This window comes from Epinephelus lanceolatus, chromosome 3, assembly GCF_041903045.1.
Source record: "Epinephelus lanceolatus isolate andai-2023 chromosome 3, ASM4190304v1, whole genome shotgun sequence".
Classification (NCBI taxonomy): Eukaryota; Metazoa; Chordata; class Actinopteri; order Perciformes; family Serranidae; genus Epinephelus; species Epinephelus lanceolatus.
In genome coordinates, this window is record NC_135736.1 from 1,779,520 (window position 1) to 1,788,686 (window position 9,167).

General features: G+C 39.4%; 3 long non-coding RNA genes across 3 annotated transcripts; 2 read left to right on the forward strand and 1 right to left on the reverse strand.

The window, feature by feature from the left end:
• The first annotated feature begins 1,584 nt into the window (after positions 1 to 1,584).
• LOC144459402 (uncharacterized) lies at positions 1,585 to 3,211 on the forward strand. Its single transcript, XR_013488382.1, has 4 exons — positions 1,585 to 1,709; positions 2,321 to 2,574; positions 2,673 to 2,783; positions 3,013 to 3,211. It is a non-coding gene; the product is annotated as an uncharacterized LOC144459402 (long non-coding RNA).
• Positions 3,212 to 3,353: 142 nt separating this feature from the next.
• LOC144459405 (uncharacterized) lies at positions 3,354 to 5,445 on the forward strand. The gene is made up of 3 exons (XR_013488383.1): positions 3,354 to 4,072; positions 4,172 to 4,940; positions 5,176 to 5,445. It is a non-coding gene; the product is annotated as an uncharacterized LOC144459405 (long non-coding RNA).
• Positions 5,446 to 5,507: 62 nt separating this feature from the next.
• Positions 5,508 to 8,374, reverse strand: LOC117251686 (uncharacterized). The gene is made up of 4 exons (XR_013488384.1): positions 8,234 to 8,374; positions 7,790 to 8,019; positions 7,510 to 7,694; positions 5,508 to 6,752 (listed from the first exon to the last, which is right to left on the reverse strand). It is a non-coding gene; the product is annotated as an uncharacterized LOC117251686 (long non-coding RNA).
• Positions 8,375 to 9,167: the final 793 nt, after the last annotated feature.

Genomic DNA, 9,167 nt, shown 5'->3' on the forward strand with positions numbered 1-9,167 from the left:
ATATCTGCAACTGAATTGTGGATATCTGTAATTCCAGTTTGAGATATCTACAATTTAATTTTGACTAGTCATAATTCAAGTTCAAGATATCTTTAATTATCATCAATTGAAGATATCTACATGGTCCTTTCTAGATATCTTGAATTGGGTTTCAGATAGTCAAAATGACGTTGTAGATATCTGTAACTGAATTATGACTAGTCAAAATGACGTTATAAATATCCGCAACTGAATTATGACTAGTCAAAATGACGTTGTAGATATCCGCAACTGAATTATGACTAGTCAAAATGACGTTGTAGATATCTACAACGTCATTTTGACTAGTCATAATGACGTTGTAGATATCCGCAACTGAATTATGACTAGTCAAAATGGCGTTGTAGATATCTCAAACTGGAATTATAGATAGTCATAATGTAATTGTAGATATCTATTATCAAGTTATTGATATCTTGAAGTCAATTTAGATTAGAGATATCTGAAATTACAGATATCTTTAACGCCCATTCTGCCTAGTCAAAACATAATTAGAGATATCTTGAATTAGAGTTTTGACTAGGCAAAATGACATCACAGATATCTGTAATTATGTCAGAATCAGCGCTGCGCGCCAATACGCCGCTGCTACGGCAAGTGGAAAGCGGCAGCGATTTTCTCATCAAGCCATACCACCATGTCGGAGCAGCTAGAGGAGGCAGAAACTCTTGTTTTTGACAGAGTTTTTAACGCTGCAGCCCGTGCACGACAGGAGCTATCAGCGAGAGATGGTTTACTGTCTATAACAAGACGACTATTTCGCCGTCAACTACAACAAATTCAGGGTAAGTCGCAACAGGTAGTTTTAAGGCTGCCACTGTGGGTTAGCACTATGTTGGCTAAAAGTTGGCTCTATAGTCACACAATTTACACTTTTCACACGTTCTCATGCCACACGTCCATTTCTGAAAAACTAATTTATAAGTGATAATGTCACGACACGAAACGAGGACACCGACTGAGCATGGACAGGCAGGTACACAAAGCAGCGATTCATTCAGATGGTCTGGAGGAAAGTGGGAAATATGGATTATATTAGGCTTTAAGTTATGTATTATATTGTAATTTACTCCCATGGATGTGTGACAAGTAACGTTAGTATGTAACAGACAGAATTGACTAGTTCATTTTCGTTAAAGAAAAATTCATCTGAATTCATTTAGTTTCATCCTTGCCCTATTGCTGTTGTTGGGGTGCTTTTCTGAAAATGTGTTGTTTCATTTTTTATTGTGAATGCGTGGCGTTCCTTCTTCCGTTACTATTCCCCTTAGATTGAGCTCAATCAGCGACTCTTCTGGCAGTAGTATAGAGTTACTATGGTTACAGGACGCTCTGCGTAGCTCCGAAATTCTCGTGATTCTCAGTAACAGAGTTGCCAGCTTTTACTCAAACTAATTTTTGGATGAGTAACTGTAAAGTGGATGAGTAACTGTAAAGTTACTCAAGTAATGTGCAATTATTCTGTGTTCTGTCCCCTTCTGGTTAGTTATTGGTGGAAATGTTTTAGCTAGGTCTGTCTGTTGACACAGTTGTGTATCTGATTTCAGGGGGATCTAGTGGACGCAGGGCAAACCCTTTTTGGCAGACAAACCTTTTCCTCCTATTAGGGCCAGATATTGAGGTTCTACCCCCCAGTTCAGAACTTGCTGAACTCTCCAAACTTGGATTAGGTAAGTCTGAGATTTAAGTGCATACAAATTGAGTGTTATTTGCTTTCAATCCCTCTAAAATATGACACAAAGACAATGGGCGAGGTTTATCTGTTTCTTGTAAAGAAAACCATGTAATGAGCTGCTCTGACTATTACATTAATCTGAGCCTGAAAGTGGTCCCTTTGGCTGCTTAGTGGCTCTATATAGGAAAATGTTTGACTTTGTTGGATACATTTAGCATTAGCGTTTAAAATATTGAAGAGCTGTTTTACTCTCTCTCTCTCTCTGTATTTTCGTATAATTTTCCATGTCACACCTAGGAGTAGGACCTAGGAGTGTAAGGTGAGCTTAATTTTAAAGCTGTAGAATTACTACAAACAAATTCTCTTAGGTTAATGGTAGTCATATACTGTGAACAGGCTTAGGTTGATGATTATATTTATGATTATAGCTGAAAATATGACAGTTTGGATCCTTTTTATTGTCAAACTTATTTTCTTTGAAACTGGCTTCTCAAACATTCAAGGCATCTGGGCAGTTTGGAGAGATCTTGCATATACAGTACCAGCTATGAATGTACGACTTTGCCACTAGAAACATGACACTGATGTATGCATTTCCATTTTTAGGACAACCTGTGCATGAATCCACAGAGGCTGGACAAACAAGGTCAAAGATTGAGTTAAACTGGAGTTTATCTGAATTGAACAACTTTGTTTGCCAAAGCTACCCTCTTATCAGTTTAAATTTGGTAGGCTTTGAATTGGCAAGGATGGACAAAGGACGCAAGATCCAGAAATTACAAGTCAGTTCCATGAGGGAGCTCAAACAAGCAGTTGGCAAAAGCAGAGTTTACATTCTACCACAGGCTGCCATATTGCAGGTATGGAATTATATACACAGGGATTTATATCATGTGTCATAGAAGTGTTCTCTGTAATGTTTTTAGGTGAAGTTAAAAATCTCCCTGTCTACCCTCAGTTAACATCACCACCCTCTGCCAGGTCCCAGAATTCATCCCCACCACTCTCCACAGCTCCAGCAGTAGATGAGACCTCACAAATGGCTGAAGAAAATGTAGTTTCAGATCAGGTAAAACTGATTATGATCCAAGTATTTTAGTTATATGCAGTGTTAAGTGGCAAATATAAATTTTGAGTTAAGTTGGGGATATTGGAAAAGGGCATACAATACTTTACCACTAAGATAAATAGCATTATAAATCGAGCATCCAAGAGAGATTATTTTGAAAGATGTTACTGCTGTATGTTTTTATTTCTCTTCCTGAAGCAGACATAATTTGTTTTCTGTGTACCGCCAGGTGACACCTACATCCTCTGCCATATCCCAGAATTCATTCCCACCACTCTCAACTGCTCCGGTACAAGATGGGACCATCCTTGTGGCTGAGAGTACCCAAGCTCAAAATGTAGTTTCAGATCAGGTCAATCATTCTGTCAATTTATATCTTAGAATTTTATTATTATTTTTTTCTTTTCTTTTCTTTTCTTTTCTTTTTATTTTAGTAATGTAATGTGTGTCTGTACTATTTTATGGTGATTTATGAGGAACATCATTTTGGATGATTTAGGCTCTTCAAGAATGGCAAGCAATACGTGCCCAGCAAGACCAAGAATATAATGAAACCTTGTTGGAGGACCAGGAAAAGGTAATATTCTCAAAGTGTTTTTGTTTATGTTTTACATGCTCATACAAAAAGCATTGTGAGAGACATTTTTGTGAAATATGTCATGTTTGTTTTTGGTAAAACTCTCGCCACTTGGGGGAGTAGGTGTGCTGACAATTAGGCAGTGAGGGGAAGTGATTTAATCAAGGTGCAACTTCACACAGCTGTTGCTGTGTGGAAGCAAAAAGTTTTTTGACCGTGCTCAAGGCAATGTGGAAGAGGAAAAGTCTGATTTTTGGTTTGTTATTTTGTTTATGTTAGTAAAAATGGACTACACAGCGGATTGCAAGTAATAAATCCAGTTACCATTGAAACTAATGGACATTTGTCTTTTGTTATGCACGCGTCTTAAAATAGTCTAACAGCAACCGTGGTGGTGGCCTTTTTTTGATAGGCAAAGGGTCACTACAAGCATAAACACTTGTTTTTTATATGTTCTTTTTTTTTAACAGGAGATGAAGAAACGGGCTTATCAGGCCTTTGAAGAAAGACGTCAAAAGGTTTGTCTTTGTAGTGTTAGCTTGTTTTAGTTATCAACTGTTTTCTAATGAGAGGAATCACATTTCAGGCTATTCAAGCAAGACGTCAGCGAATGGCTGCATGTGAGGAACCCTCAGATGGGGTGTCATTAAAATTTAAATATCCCAATGGATATGTCAACATGAGGAAATTCTGCTTGTCTGAGACAATTCAGGTGGGGTGTTCAGCTTCACAAAATATTAAGGGTCTTCTCAGTGGTTCGGGCGGTTGTAACACCTGACTGGTATAACACTGTGCCTCATTTTTTTATTAGGTTTTGTTTGACTTTGTTGGTCAACATGAAATGGCCAGTGAAATCTTTAAGGTGCAGGAAGCCACATCATCAAGATCAATTGAGAGCAATTCCTCTGGGTCAATAATGGATCATGACCTAAAAGCATCCTCAACTCTATATGTACTTTGGCTTTCAAATCAGGATGTACAGGTAAATGTATGTTGCATATCTTACGTCCTGTCTCAATGGAATCTGTGTTTGGTTCATGCGAGCTCATCTATTGTGCATGTTTGTCTTCAAATAAGGAAATTATCTCACGTCAGGAAAATAATGGAGCTTTTGTCCCACATCATGCATCTCCTGGTCAGCCACTGCTGTCTGTGCCCTCCACCCAGCCTCTGCAGTCTGTGCCTTCCACCCAGCCTTCGCTGTCTGTTTCCTCCACCCAGCCTTCGCTGTGTGTTTCCTCCACCCAACCACCACTCACTCTGTTCTCCACCCAGCCACCACTGTCTGTGCCCTCCACTCAACCACCACTCACTCTGTTCTCCACCCAGCCACCTCTGTCTGTGCCCTCCACTCAACCACCACTCACTCTGTTCTCCACCCAGCCACCACTGTCTGTGCCCTCCACTCAACCACCACTCAACCTGTTCTCATACACAACAGACATCCAAATGCTTGATGATGAACCACTCACTCCTCCATCTGCCCAGGATGTAGTCATTATTGTTGATGAACAAGAGGAGTCAGTTTCACAAAATCTGTCACCTGTATCACAACATCAACTGGGAGGACCTGTGGATGAGTATGTTTCTTCTCATTAACCCTGCCTGCCTTTATTTTGTTTTGTTTGTCTGTGTACATTTCTCTTAATCTATATCACACAAAGGACTCACTCTAACCCAAAGTAAATATACTATATAGTCAGTGTGATGTTTATGTCCTGTTGCATTTAATCATGTGAGCCCAAAAATTAGAACTGTTTTAAAATGTGGTACATTTGGCATATGAATAAAATGCATTAACTTTTTTGGTTGTAGGACTGATCTTCAAAACATATTGACAAAACTGGTCAGCAAAGTTGATGAAAGCTTCTGTCCAACCAGCAACCAAATAAATGTGTGCAGGAATAATGTCTTGCTGTGTAGCCTGCGAGCATTCAAACGTAGGAACTTCAACCCTGAAGCAAAATTGGACGTTGTGTTTGTGGATGAAGATGGCAATGGTGAAGGGGCAGTTGACAAAGGTGGCCCAACAAGAGAGTACCTAAGGCTGCTGATGAGGGCCATCCACCAGTCAAACATCTTTGAGGACCATGAGAAAGATCAGCAGTTATCTCTTGATACTCAAGGTAAGTAAGCCCACTGACCCACTTTTGGCGCTTGGGGGGTGTTAATTTTGAACCCTGCATCCAACTAATGAGAGATGGTTTGAAACATTTGGCTCCATGGAACACATACACCTGTAAACAAACTGAATACACCGCTACACATAAAAAGTAGTATATTGTATGTAATTAACTCAAAATAATAACTTTATGGTCAATGTATGCTTTAAAGCAGCATAGACTTTTATTTTAAGACAATCATATACATCTTACATAGGCTCTGGGGGCCACATAAAATGACGTGGCGACCCGTATTCGGCCTGTGGGCCTTGAGTTTGACATATGTGACCTAGACCATTGCATTTGTTCTATAAAATGTTGAAAAATGATGTTTCTCAAAGCTCAAGATGGTGTCCTCAAATGTCTTGTTTTGTCCACAAACCAAAGATATTCAGTTTACTGTCATAGAGGACATCAGACATGTCATATGGCATCCCCATTTGAAAAACGGGTTAAAAGTCTTAGGTTGCCATAACATTTGCAATTTCTGCACAGCATGTCAGGTACTTCATCTTCAAATCAGAAATGTGATCAATGGCATGAGAGATTGACTCCTGTTGCTGCTGACTGAGATTGATTCGAGACTGCTCTACAATTACAGCTGGAAGATCATCATCATCAGTAGCAGGTAAAGAGTCAATTCTATGCTGTGCCAGAACTGCCTCCAAATGGTGTGGGCTGTAGGGATTTTCCCCGAACACATTGTTGGTCGCTGCACTGTCTCTTGCCATATTTGAGAGCATGCCTTCCGTCCATATTTGAGATGGTGTTCGGTTGTTTTCCGTGCGCAAAGCATGGTTGTTCCAGGCCTCCCTAAAGCGCTCCAGACTTTTTTGAATCTCAGGAAGAAAAACCATGCTGAGTGAAAGTTTGTGAATGTCATTACTGGGATCCAGAAGATGTGAATCTTCAAGAGAGTAGAATGTACTGTAAAAAGACTGCAACACATGCAAAAACACATCCCTCCAAAGACGCTCAATTCTCTGGTTGTGGATTGATTCCCCAGTGATGAAACTCCGGCGCTCGATGCCCTGCACAAGGTTCATGAATAAAGCCACCTGCAGGTTCTCACCACCATAATCCGATTGTACTCTAGAGGGTAGTCCATAATGGCATGTGGCTTTAAGAAACTGAGACAGTACAGTGGTGGCACGGTTGTTTGTGTTGCAGTTCAGATAAGTGATCAGCCGAGAGTGTCCATCTATGGCACCATGAACTGCAAAGCCCCATCTAAAATGGTGAATACAAAGACAAAACAAATGCTTGTGGTTCATAAACAAGTAACTATTACAGTGAGAAACAGAATTATCAAGAAATTAATAACAACACAAAAAAAACCAATGAAATGGTTAGAAGGTGTTACGACAATACAGTGTTAAATGTCAAATGTAATTTTTAATGACATAGCAAGAAATATTTGAGTTGCAGCTTTCATTAGTAAGACTCAAATGAAACAGGCTATCAGGATTGTACATGTTTACACTACAGCTTTAATAATAGCCTGTTTCTGTGATGTTTATGTATTCATTGTGGATAGATAGTTTTTATGCTGCAAATGTTTTTAAAAAGCCATCATTTAGGCAGCCTGTGAGAGAAAGTGAGAACACTCTGCTTTTGTGTTGTCCCCTTTCCCCAAATTATCACAATTATAAAACAGTGCTGCCATTCCAAATGAGTAGAATTGTGTGTGTTTGTCCTACCAAGAATGGCAGCTCTCTCCAAATTCACACGCAAGAATTCTAAATATTATCTTTTATAACCTATACTGGAATTGAATATTTGTTTGTTGGTTTTCTTGAGAATGAATGAAATAACATTAAGGAAGAGATAGTCTGCTTTATATTTATCAGCTGATTGCTTTCCCATATAATCTTTTAATGTGTGCTGCATGGCCAAATGTTGACTACCTGACCCATAGCTGTGACTACATCATTACAGTATAGAGGTCACAGATAATGGTTAAATATCAATTTCATGATGAATTCACCTTATGAGGTGCATGTCCCCATCTATATGCCACAGGCTATTGGGGTAAGGTTCATGATACACCTGTCTTGCCACAGTGCTGCTCCACCTCCGAGCAGCAGCTGCTGGGTTTATGTGGGCCAACATCTCACGCACCCTTCGTCATGGAAGCAGCAATCCATCTGCACGTAGCAAGCCTCTCATCATCTGAAAATGTAGTAATCTTAATTACTAAAAGAATACAAATTAATATTTTGGAGCAATAAAACTGTGAAATACAATAAACCATCAATTAGGCCTACCTCATATCCAGAGTTTGGATACAGGCCTTGAAGTCGTCTTACGTGACGTTCAAGTTCTTCTATCACAGAAAATCTTCTCCTCACTGGTATCCCAAGCAATTTTGTCCTCTTGTAAAGAAATGATGAGGAGCATCCCAAAATTTTGGCTATTCGTTTCACTGTGTTGCCTTGCTTCATGAGGAAGTCAATTTGGTCCCTGGTGACATGAATGGCTGGTCGTCCTCGCCGTCCTGAAACCAAGGAAAAAATAGTGTTCATGACAAATGAGATTCAATCGAGGTTATTTCACAGAAAAATAGCTACCGTTTTAACTTGAACCAAGTCTCTCCCTCTCTCTCTCTCTCTCTCACACACACACACGCACAGTTTAAGCAATTCCTTCTCATTAACATTAAATGTTACATATGTTTGTAAGTATAATGTTTGTAAGTAAAATAAACCCACCTGAATTAATGCAATGGGCCGAAAACCCGACATATTCTGCTGCTACTCCAGCATGCGAGATCCGTGTTCTGACACCATCCAGACTTCGTCGTAGCTCCTCAAGCGTGTGTGGAGACAAAACATTTGCAATACGCTGTAAATTTATATTATTATAACTGTCAAGTGAATGAAGCTCTCGTTCGCCACAAATCCCTTGATGATAAGCTCTTTCAATTTCATGGCATTTTCTAACTATCTATCTTGTCCACAACTGCAACCGCCATTGCCTCTAAGTCTTAAAATCTGGTTTAAAAATGGGAAGCCTATGGCAAGCCTCGCATGAGGAACGTCACGTGTTGACGTTTGAGATATCTCCAACTATTATTTTGACTAGTCAAAACTGAATTACAGATATCTACAATTGTCATTTACGATGTGTGACGAGTTGACCATTGAGTGACATCATTACTGATATCTGTAATTAGATTTTGCCTAGTCAAAACTGAATTACAGATATCTGTAACTGTAGTTTTGACTAGTCAGAATGACGTTACAGATATCTGTAATTCAGTTTTGACTAGTCAGAATGACGTCATAGATATCTGTAATTCAGTTTTGACTAGTCAAAATGACGTTATAGATATCTTAAATTAAAATTCATACTAGTCACAATGACATTACTACTAGTCAAAATGACGTTATAGATATCTATAATGGTAATTCTGGATAGTCAAACTTAGCGATTAAATGTTAAAACGGCTTGCCATACACCCCTGCCTGTCTGGTCCCCCAGCCCAGGGAAAAGTAAGAAGAGGTCTGCCCATTAATCCAAACAGCTGCTAGTGGTCTGTTATATAATAGTTTAACCCAACTGCAGAACGTGTCTCCTAGCCCGAAAGTGTCAAGAACAGAAAACAGAAAAGGCCATTCGACTCTCTCGAAGGCCTTTTCTGCG